Genomic DNA, 10391 nt, shown 5'->3' on the forward strand with positions numbered 1-10391 from the left:
TCTTTACTGAAATTCCCTTGTAATCTGCCGTGACGTCATCATCTTCCAACGGATCTTTTATCTTTAATGCTTCCCAAGAATCGAGGCGCCTATATAGATGGATAACCATTATTCGATTCTCCCTTGATTTTCGCGCCCGTCTATTTGCATCTTTCCTTATAAATAGGCTCGCCCCGGCCTTCCTCATTCTTCTCTCTCTCTCTCTCTCTCTCTCTCTCTCTCTCTCTCTCTCTCTCTCTCTCTCTCTGTCTTCTTCCTCTCGCGACCCTGCTACTGCTCGAGCTTCGCCGCCGCCGCGGCTCATCTCCGTCGTCGACTCTAGCCGCTGCATCGACCTGAACCGATCTAGAGAACCCGCGGCGACCTCCATAGTAGACCTGCAACCGTAAGCTTTCTTTCCTTCATGCCTCAGATCTTCATTAGGGTTTCCAAGCTCCTGCGTGTTCTTCGTAGTTCATCATAGTTCTTCATAGTTCTTCTATTGCCTCCTCTTTCTGATCCAAAAGAGATGTATGTTCATGCAGTAGCTGTTTGGTGCCTCCTTTTGATATTAGCAGACTCCTTTTTCTGGTACAAGAGCTATGTTTAGATCTGATGAACTCATCTGGGCTATATTTTTAGGTCTAGAAATTTTTTCATTTTGAACATCCATTTGATCTGAAATAATATCAACCATTTTGGGAAACTTGTTTGTCCCAATACTTAGCCGAATCCACTTTCTGAAAGAATCTATAGTCATGGCGGCTTACCGCACCGGCTTTCTTTTCCTTATATGTCATTAGCCCTTAGTTAAGCCGCCATTACTTGTTTTGCATCTTCATCCCTTAACTATTAATCTCATCATTAAACTGAATCGGCATGTTGCTTTTTTTCCAGTTCCTTGCACATCATGCCGTCCAAAATGCCAACCATCTGTAACTGGGTTCCCTCAACCATAACTGAGGAACGTTTAAAAGAGTTCTTCATCATAGGATTTCTGCCATCAAAAGCCGTCATGTCTTACCGTGCCCCTGACCCGGAAGAAGAACGACCCGATCCAAGAGACGGCGAAGTGATTGTTTTTACTGACCACATGAACCGTGGCTTCTCACCGCCTGGCTCAAAGTTCTTCAGAGAGGTCCTTCACTTTTTCAAACTCCATCCTCAGGACATCGGGCCCAATTCCATATCTAATATTTGTAACTTCCAAGTGCTCTGTGAGGTGTATCTTCAGCAAGAGCCGACCGTAGAGCTGTTTAGAGAATACTTTTATCTGAACCGGCAGAACGAGTGCACCAACGGCCTCATCTTAGAGCTTGGAGGCATCTCAATTCAGCGCCGGCAGGGTGTTGTCTTCCCTCTGATAGTCTTACCAAGTCACCCAAAGGACTGGAACCAAACTTGGTTCTACTGTCAGGACATCTCACCAGCAAATGAGAAGCCACTGCCGGGTTATCGCCCCGATCGTCTTGACTCCAAGTTCGCGCTTCCAGATAAACTCACTATTGCTGAATGCAAGAGATTGATGCCATCCATCAAAAAGATCAATGCTCTGTTAGGGAACGGGTTGACTGGAGTTGATCTGACCCGATGCTGGATCTCATGGCGGGTTATTCCTTTAAGTCGTCGGTCAAAGTTGATGTATGAATATGGTGGAGGCCCGGACGACTCTCTTCGTCATAGCCCGGTTCAACTAACCGAAGAAGACATCGTCTCAATGTCAAACCTTTTGGTGAATGGGAAATATGAAGACTGCAGTATTGTTGGGATAAATCCCTTCTATAAGCTTAACCCGGTGCCAGAAGTAAGGATATTCTGATCTCTTTTCCTTTGTATTTTACCCAGCCGTATTGTTTAGCACTGACCTTTCATCTTGTCTTTGCCTGTCTGCAGGCCAACTCTGACTTTTGGAAAGTGAAATATGACCACGAGGCTGCCAAGAAGGCGAAAGCCGTCGCCATGAATGTCAAGAAAACGACCCGGAAGTCGAAGAAGAAAAAGAAGAACACTGCTGAAGATTTGATGGAGCTTGATGATACGTCTGATTCGGAGGTGGCCCTTGATTCCCTTGGCCAATTTTTTAACAATCTTATTGACACTAAGCAGTAACCAGGATGACACTGGGGCCAGTCAGGCCGGGGAAGCAGAGGTAACTATCATTTCCTCCGACTCAGAGCCCTTACCAAGACACAAAGTTCGACGAGTGATCTGTAAAGTAAGGTTTTCTAACCCTTTAGCTCACTTGGATCCCAACTTTCGTTTGAAAAAGCAGCAACATGAAAGCCGCCGTCAAGCGGGGATTGAAGATGAACCGGTTGCCGTTCTTCAACAAACTCCTCGGAAACGTCCGAATGAGGTTTACTTATTTCTGTCTTTAACTCTGTTTAATGGATCCTTCTCCTTGTATTTCTTTTAATTCGTTTTTATCCTTTCAGGAGGTGTCTCGCTCTTCTGGTGACTCATCGCAAACGCAATTCCCGGCTTTCAAGACTGCTCCCGAGTAATTAGAAATCCTCCTTTCTTTCGGTTTGTTCAATTGTACCTTTATACTGACAATCCTGCAACCTTTTTTAGTGGTCAAGCTAAATCCAAAAAAGCGAAGGCAGCTAAGCCGGTGGAAGACCCGCCGGTGCTGGCATCTGACCCAGCTAGGCCGCCTTCTCCATTAGGTGACGCTCCAGAAGACCCGCCTGTTGACACCGAAGCAAATCCTCCTGAGCCGTCATTTGATGAAACCATTGTCAACCCTTCTACAACCGGACCATCAAGCTCAGCCAACCCGCCGTCTCCGCCTGCACAAGATGTTCAAATTACCGGGAGCCGCTTTATTGAGCTGGGGAACCCAACCGTGCTGCTCGGTGTACAGCAAAACAAGAGGCGTTGGAGAGGCAAAAAGTTCGCTTTGACGTTGCCAACTATGACCATCTCAATGCGAATGATATTTTGTCCGGCTATCTTAATCATGTACACTCCAGCCGCGATTCTGAGATTGAGATGGTCAAGCAGCTGCAGTTAAAATATGAGGTACGTTTTTCCGGCTTATCTGTATTCCTTCAGCCCCCAAGTCTTCAGATTATGAGAGAACTGGAATAACCTGTAGACTTTAAAATATAGGCCAAGACCTTTACCTTTGAATCTTTTCTTGACTTTAATAGAACAAAGCCCCGCCTGCAATCCCCAAGGACCGGCTCATTTTGATCATAAATGAACTGGTACTTTAAATTGTTTTGAGACCATCTTCAAAGTACTTAATACTCCGGCTTAACCTTGATAAACTTGCTGAACTGCATACATTAGCCCCCAAGTGCCAAGTATTGTTACTTTGTAAGGTACTTGGGACTTAAATATGTCCGTAGAGTCGTAGAAATTTGATTTGGCATACATTAACCCCCAAGTGTCAAGTGGTTTTTTGTAAAGTACTTGAGACTTGAATCTTGATTTTTGAACTTTGAAACCAAATCTTGACTCATCTGAATGTTTTGCAGAATGCCTTATCTGAATTGAACTCTCAACTAACTGATGCGAAGATCCGGCTAGCGAGTCAGGAGATAGAAATAAAATCCGCTAACTCCAAACTGAAAATAAGTCTCTCTGCAACGGAAAATTTAAAGACAAGCTTTGCTGCCAAGGAGAAAACTTGGGCAGAGAAAAAAACGCTTTTGACCCAACGTGCTGAGACGGCCGAAACAGCTCTAAAAGAGATTCCAACAGAGTTGAACGGGTTAAAGGGACGAGTGTCTCAAACGGTAGCTGCTATCTTTGGTAAGCTGTCTGACTAACTTTTGTGTGCTGTTTGCAAATCCGGAGTCTAATCTGCCAACTGATTTTGCGTGTAAAATTTATGCAGGTCCTCGAAGCAAAAATCTGAGCCAAGACCCGTTGATTAAACTGAAGGAAGTATATACTTTGGTTGAACAACTGTATATTGGTGCACAGTGGGCTCTGGCCGCCATCTCTCCTGCTAATCAAGGACCCAGCCGGCTTAGCGACGTCCTGAAGAAACTGTCCATCCTTCCTGCCAGGTTTCAAGAAGTAAAACACTCCTACGCGCGAGCCGGAGCTTTGAATGCCCTGAGTCGCTCCAAGGCTTGGGTGCCAGACCTAGACCCGGCGGACGTGGCCAGAGGCTATCCCACCGTGAAGGAAGACGGGTCTCCTTTTGATCAGGATGACTTCATGGCTTGCGTGCACGGAGTCCGGCCTCAAGCAACTACCCTTGGAGATGATACCAATGTTGATAAATACCAACCGGGTTTTGATAGTGAGAATAAGAAGATGGCCATTCCCTCATACAAGGTAACAGATTTTATCCCACCGGTGAGAGAAGATACAATTGCCCCGAAAGTTGACCCGGTTGGCCTGATCGACGACGAAGCCGAATTTGTCGCGTGAACGGTTTTGATTGGTCAAAACCCAACTTCCAGCCAACAGAAGGTGGTGAACCGGCGAGGGAGGAATAATGATCATCTTCATGGGCTTATAAAGCCTTGTAATAACTTAGTTGTGAAAATATTGTATGCTTTGCTTATGCCATCGCGCATAAAACACCTTTTATGGGAGTCTGTTTCCTGATGCCAATGTATGCATCATATTTAATGTTTGTTTCTGCAATGTTTGAACTCTGTTCCTGTAAATACAAGGAAAATATTGGCTTGGCGTCTTAGAACCAAACGGGTTAAAACACCCAATTTATAGCCAATACGTTTACCACATTAAGAACCAGAGACAAATATAAATAAAGGACAAGGGCTAACTCTTTAGTTAATGCGTATAAGTAATAACCATACCTTGTCCCTTTTGATCCTCAGACCGCCGGTTTAAATAACCCGGGTGATGAATTTGATAATTCAATCTTTATGAGAAGCCAATGCTTTTTTTTGAATACTCAATGATTACTATACCTTGATAGGTTGCATCTTTTGATCCGTAAGCCGCCGGTGTGAATGACCCGGGCAGCTGTGTTGTCAAATAGTCGAGCCCGTGAAGAAGACCAGGCTAATTGTTTGTAATATTGAAAAAACAAAAACTAAAAAGCAAATAACAGATAATAAGCATGATTTAACCCTGTATTCAAAAGGTTGGGGGTTTCTGATTCGAATACGATCAGTAAACCGGACCAAAGGGGTTAAGCTAAGGTTTGAATACGACCATATAGCCCCCAGTGGCTTTGGCGTTGCGCCGATCAAGAGGGTACCGACAACTATGTTCTCTTTGGTTCGAATACGACCTATGTTTGAACAGGAAGCCCCCAAATGACCTTGAGAGGTTTTTAACGACCCTGATTCGAATACGATCCAAGTCAGACCCAAGAGGGGTTAAGCTATGATTTGGATATGATCAAGAAGCCCCCAAGTGAGTTTGGCTTTGAGCCAATCAAGAGGGTTACGACAGCTATGTTCTCTTTGGTTCGAATACGACCTATGTTTGAACAGGAAGCCCCCAAGTGACCATGAGATTGCAGCTGGATTCGGATACGATCATAAGCTGGACCAAAAAAGGTTAAACTTGATTCAAATATGATCAGCTCCTTAATAGTCATTTGAAAGATAAGAAATAACAAAGACGCATAATCTTTGAAAAGAAAAGAGATCGATGGTCTTAATTTATTGCTTAACATGGTATATACAATGTTAAAGTATGTACATGATGAGAGCCGGCAGCTCAGGTGTAGTATGGCCGAAGTTGAGCAATATTCCACGGCCGGCGGGTCTCTTCCTCCGACTTACGTGAGTCCTGGTGCTCTCAAATGTCAATGAGGTAATATGACCCGTTGTTTAAGTTCTTACTGACCACAAAGGGTCCTTCCCAAGGTGGGGATAACTTGTGTGCATCTGACAGATCCTAAATGAGCCGGAGCACCAAGTCGCCTTCCTGAAAAGTCCTGGATTTAACCCGGCGGCTGTGATAATGACGTAGGTCATGTTGATAAATTGCTGACCGGGTTGCCGCTAAGTCTCTTTCTTCATCCAACAAGTCAAGTGCATCCTGTCTGGCTTGTTCATTATTGGCTTCAACATAAGCCGCCACACGGGGCGAGTCATGACGGATGTCACTAGGCAACACTGCTTCTGCTCCATAAACCATGAAGAAAGGTGTGTAACCTGTACACCTGTTGGGTGTGGTGTTGATACTCCACAGCACCGAGGGTAACTCCTCTATCCAACAACCCGACGTTCGCTGTAAGGGAACCATAAGTCGGGGTTTGAGCCCTTTCAAAATTTCCTGATTGGCTCTCTCAGCTTGACCATTGAATTGAGGATGAGCTACAGAAGAAACATCAAGCCGGATGTGCTCTCATTGACAAAACTCCTCCATAGCCCCTTGGGACAGATTAGTGCCATTGTCAGTGATAATACTGTGTGGAAAACCAAAACGGAAGATCACATTTTTCATGAACTGAACCGCCGTGGCCTCGTCACACTTACTCACAGGCTCCGCCTCAACCCACTTGGTGAATTTGTCAACTGCCACCAGGAGATGTGTCTTTTTATCCTTAGATCTTTGAAAGGCCCCACCATGTCAAGCCCCCAGACCGCAAATGGCCAAGTTATTGGAATCATCCGGAGCTCTTGAGACGGCACATGCGCTCGTCGTGCAAATTTTTGACATCCATCACATCTACTGACCAGATCTTTTGCATCAGCGTGAGCCGTCAACCAGTAAAAACCGTGACGAAATGCCTTGGCCACCAAAGATTTTGACCCGGCATGATGACCACAATCACCTTCATGGATCTCATGAAGGATTTCTTGACCTTCTTCCGGGGAAACACACCGCTGAAACGCTCCGAAAACACTGCGATGATATAACTCTCCATCTGAAATCGTCATTGACTTAGACCGCCGGGTTATCTGTCGAGCCAGGGTCTCATCCGCTGGTAACTCTCCCCGGGTCATGTAAGCCAAAAACGACACTGTCCAATCTGGGATGACGTGAAGAGCCGCCACCAACTGCGCCTCCGGATCAGGAACAGCTAAATTTTCTTCTGTGGGCAACTTGACAGAGGGGTTATTCAAAATATCCAAAAAGGTGTTAGGTGGCACCATCTTACGCTGAGACCCCAACCGGCTTAGGGCATCAGCCGCTTCGTTCTTTCGACGATCAATGTGCTCCACCTGATAACCTCTAAAATGCCCTGCAACAGCATCAACCTCCCAGCGATAAGCCGCCATGAGAGGGTCCTTGGAATCCCACTTGCCAAATACCTGTTGAGCCACTAGATCTGAGTCACCAAGACATCTGACCCAGCTCAAACTCATCTCTTTCGCCACTCGAAGATCATGGAGCAAGGCTTCATACTCTGCTACGTTGTTGGTGCAAGGAAACATCAACCGTAACACATAACAAAATTTGTCACCTCGTGGGGAAGTTAACACAACTCCAGCCCCCGAGCCTTCCAACTGTCTGGACCCATCAAAATGAATAGTCCAATACGCGTTGTCTGGTTTCTCTTCTAGCATCTGCATCTCTGTCCAGTCATTGATGAAGTCAACCAGTGCTTGAGATTTGATCGTAGTACGCAGCACATACTTCAACCCATGAGACCCAAGCTCAATTGCCCACTTGGCGACTCGTCCAGTGGCTTCTCTGTTTTGAATGATGTCTCCCAAAGGAGCAAAGCTGACCACATTGATCGGGTGACCCTGGAAATAATGTTTAAGCTTCCGGCTTGCCATGAATACCCCATATACGAGTTTCTGCCAATGCGGATATCGTTGCTTGGATTCAATCAACACCTCACTGACATAGTAAACCGGCCGTTGAACCGGATGTTCCTTGCCAGCCTCCTTGCGCTCCACCACAATAGCCACACTAACAGCTCGTGAGTTGGCGGCCACATATAATAACAGCGGCTCTTTTTCAACTGGAGTAGCAAGAACCAGCGGCTCAGCAAGCTGTGCCTTCAGATCCTCAAAAGCAGTATTTGCGGCATCACTCCAAATAAAATCATCTGTTTTCTTCATCATCTGATACAAAGGCATTGCCTTTTCTCCTAACCGGCTCAAGGCCGCAACACGACCCGCCAGCCGCTGAATGTCATTGATGCACATTGGTTTGGCTAAAGACGTAATTGCTTTGATTTTCTCCGGGTTAGCTTCAATGCCTCGGTTGGGCACCAAAAAACCCAAGAGCTTGCCAGCTAGGACTCCAAAAACACACTTGGCCGGGTTAAGCATCATTTTGTAGATCCGGAGATTATCAAAAGTCTCTTTCAGACCTGTGACCAAGGTTTCCTCCTTCCTGGATTTTACCACTATATCATCCACGTAAGCATGAACATTGCGCCCAATTTGATCGTGAAGACAATTCTACACACACCGCTGGTAAGTCGCCTGGGCACTCTTAAGCCCAAAGGGCATAGACACATAGCAAAAAGCTCCAAAAGGGGTAATAAAGGCTGTCTTCTCCTGATCCTTGACTGCCATCTTAATCTGATGATAACCGGAATAAGCATCCAAGAAACTCAAACATGCACAACCCGCTATAGCATCAATGATTTGATCAATACGGGGGAGAGCAAAAGGATCAACCAGACAAGCTTTGTTCAGATCGGTGTAATCTACACACATACGCCAGGTGCCATTCTTTTTTAGCACAACCACCGGGTTAGCTAACCATTCGGGGTGAAAGACCTCCACAATGAACCCGGCTGCCAAGAGCCGGGCCACCTCTTCTCCAATGGCCTTGCGCCTTTCTTCATTGAACCGTCGGAGAAACTGTCTGGCAGGTTTGAACTTTGGATCAATATTAAGAGTGTGCTCAGCGAGTTCCCTCGGGACACCCGGCATGTCTGAAGGTTGCCATGCAAAGATGTCCCGATTCTCACGAATGAACTCGATGAACACGCTTTCCTATTTCGGATCCAAGTTTGCGCTGATGATGAACTGTTTGGATGAGTCGCTAGGCACAAAGTCAACCATCTTAGTGTCATCAGCTGATTTGAATTTCAACACCGGCTCGTGCTCTGTTGTTGGTTTCTTTAATGACGTCATGTCTGCCGAATCAACATGATCCTTGTAAAATTTTAACTCCTCTGTTGCACAAACAGATTCAACGTAGGCAGCATCACCTTTTCCACACTCCAAGGCTATCTTCCGGCTCCCATGTATTGTAATGGTGCCCTTATGACCCGGCATCTTGAGCTGTAAATACACGTAACACGGCCGAGCCATGAACTTGGCATAAGCCGGCTGCCCAAACAGAGCATGATATGGGCTCTTGATCTTAACCACCTCAAAGGTTAATTTTTCTGCTCTGGAGTCATACTCATCCCCAAAGGCTACTTCCAGCTCAATCTTACCAACTGGGTATGCCGACTTACCAGGTACCACACCGTGAAAAACAGTGTTGGATTGTTTAAGATTTTTATCAGTCAATCCCATCCGGCGGAACGTCTCATAATATAGGATGTTGATGATGCTGCCTCCATCCATGAGTACCTTAGTAAACTTGTATCCACCAACCTGAGGTGCCACTACCAAAGCCAAGTGACCCAGATTATCAACCCGGGGCGGGTGATCCTCACTGCTCCACACAATAGGCTGCTCGGACCAACGCAGATAACGTGGAATTGCCGGCTCAACAGCATTGACGGCCCTCTTGTGAAGCTTCTGGTCCCTCTTACATAAACTGGTGGTAAATACATGGTATTGCCCACTACTCAGCTGCTTCGGGTTGCTCTGATAACCGGATTGCTGCTGCTGATTACCTTGGCTGGGTTGCTGATTATATCCTCCTTGGTGACCAGGATAACCTTGACCGTGAAATCCTCCTCCGCCTGAACCGGCGCCCAGGCCGTGAAAACCACCTCCTCCTGAACCGCCACCTGGGCCGTGACCTCCATAAAATGTGTTTGAATTTTTAAACGCCTTCATGATTGTACAATCTTTCCACAGGTGGGTGGTTGGCTTCTCCCGGGTGCCGTGCTTTGGACAAGGTTCATTTAACAACTGCTCAAGGGTGGGACCTGACCTGCCCGATCGAGGGGGTTGTCTGCCTTTGCACCGTTGATTACCACCCTGTGCATTAGTGTTAGCAACAAACTCATCCGCCTTACGTTTATTACCTCCCTGATTTGCCGGGTTATGCTGGTGACCCTTGCCGTTGCCGTTCTTCTTTCCCTTCATTGCCTTTTCTTGGTGGTATCAGAATTAGCATACTTAACGAGAGCCGCCATCAACATTCCCATGTCATTATAGTCACGCTTGAGCCGCCCTAGCTTCTGCTTCAGAGGTTCAAAACAGCAATTTTTCTCCAACATTAAAACCGCTGAGCCGGCATCCATCTTATCAGATGAATGTATTATCTCCTTGACCCGGCGCACCCAATGGGTTGTGGATTCACCATCCTCTTGCTTGCAATTGGTCAGGTCTACAATCGACATAGACTGCTTACAAGTGTCTTTAAAGTTC

This window comes from Triticum aestivum, chromosome 4A (assembly GCF_018294505.1).
Source record: "Triticum aestivum cultivar Chinese Spring chromosome 4A, IWGSC CS RefSeq v2.1, whole genome shotgun sequence".
In the NCBI taxonomy this organism is placed as follows: Eukaryota; Viridiplantae; Streptophyta; class Magnoliopsida; order Poales; family Poaceae; genus Triticum; species Triticum aestivum.